This window comes from Priapulus caudatus, unplaced genomic scaffold (genome assembly GCF_000485595.1).
Source record: "Priapulus caudatus unplaced genomic scaffold, Priapulus_caudatus-5.0.1 Scaffold1964, whole genome shotgun sequence".
NCBI classification, from domain to species: Eukaryota; Metazoa; Priapulida; class Priapulimorpha; order Priapulimorphida; family Priapulidae; genus Priapulus; species Priapulus caudatus.
In genome coordinates, this window is record NW_014579025.1 from 2,484 (window position 1) to 3,777 (window position 1,294).

The window sequence follows — 1,294 nt, forward strand, 5'->3', positions numbered from 1 at the left end:
GTATAGACTATATTACACATATACAATATAGACTATATTACACATATACAATATAGACTATATTACACATATACAATATAGACTATATTACACATATACAATATAGACTATATTAAACACGCCTGATGTGATGGGAGAGGTGGGTGGTCCTTCTACATCAGGTGGATGTATTCATACCGAAATCAAAATCCGGAGGCTAAAGAAAGACAAATCAAAGATGGCTATTGCTGTGTGTGTCCCAGATTAATTCCTCGTGTTCTGCTTCCTGCCCCCCCCCCACGGGATTTCTATTACAACCGCAGCGTCAACTGACCCAAGATAGCTAGTCCTCCAGATTAGATCGTCCATGGTAGCGCAAACTGTAGTAGCAACCACGTGCCGCCATCTAGCGGCGCGTATAGTGCGATGTTTCGTGCCGGATTGCCTCTTCATGTGAGAATCGATGCAAATTAGAAAATTTACCGACGGAAATTGATTGATAAAAAAGAACATATTTACGAAAGCGACATTTGTAGTTATAGTAGCGGGCGCTGTCATGAAATCCATGAAAAGCTATATATATATATATATATGTGTGTGTGTAATATATAGAAATAAGAATAGAAGATTAGATAGAATAGAATAAAGTAGTATATATGAATATATATCGTGATAATTTGAAAAGCAGAAGGACATAATCAGGAGTGAATAATAATAGATCAATAGAATAGAATATATAATAGAATCTGTTACTATTCACTCCTGATATAATGTATCTACATCTATTTTAACATGTAAATTCGCATGGCTAATTTTAGTTTAAGGTTTTCTTGTATGCTCATGCAATGCTATAGACGGATTTATGCGGTCTTGCGTGTATGTATGCCAATGAGAACACACAGCTAATATTCACGTGATAGAGAGACCCTGTATATAGGCTCTACTGCTTAAAGAACTCAGATGTTTGATTAGAGTTAAGTTATGAACCCATAACATTTATTTATCAATAAACGATAATGAAGTATTTTAATTTTATGGATTTAAAAAAAAAAATTATGTTATGGACTCCTGATTTTATTCCACGATAATACGTGGCAACTCGAGCGGGTCACGCCATCGTATATACGGTAGCAGTAAAGATGCCGGTAACAGCAAAGGCACTTGGAGCGTTTCAATAAAATATTATACTAAATAAATACGAAATCGATTTACTACCAAAGTCTTAATGTTTCTCTACTCTCTTTCGGCTATTATTGCCGACAATTTCCTGTAAATGCCGTGCAAATGCTCCTCTGCAACACTAATATATATAAAT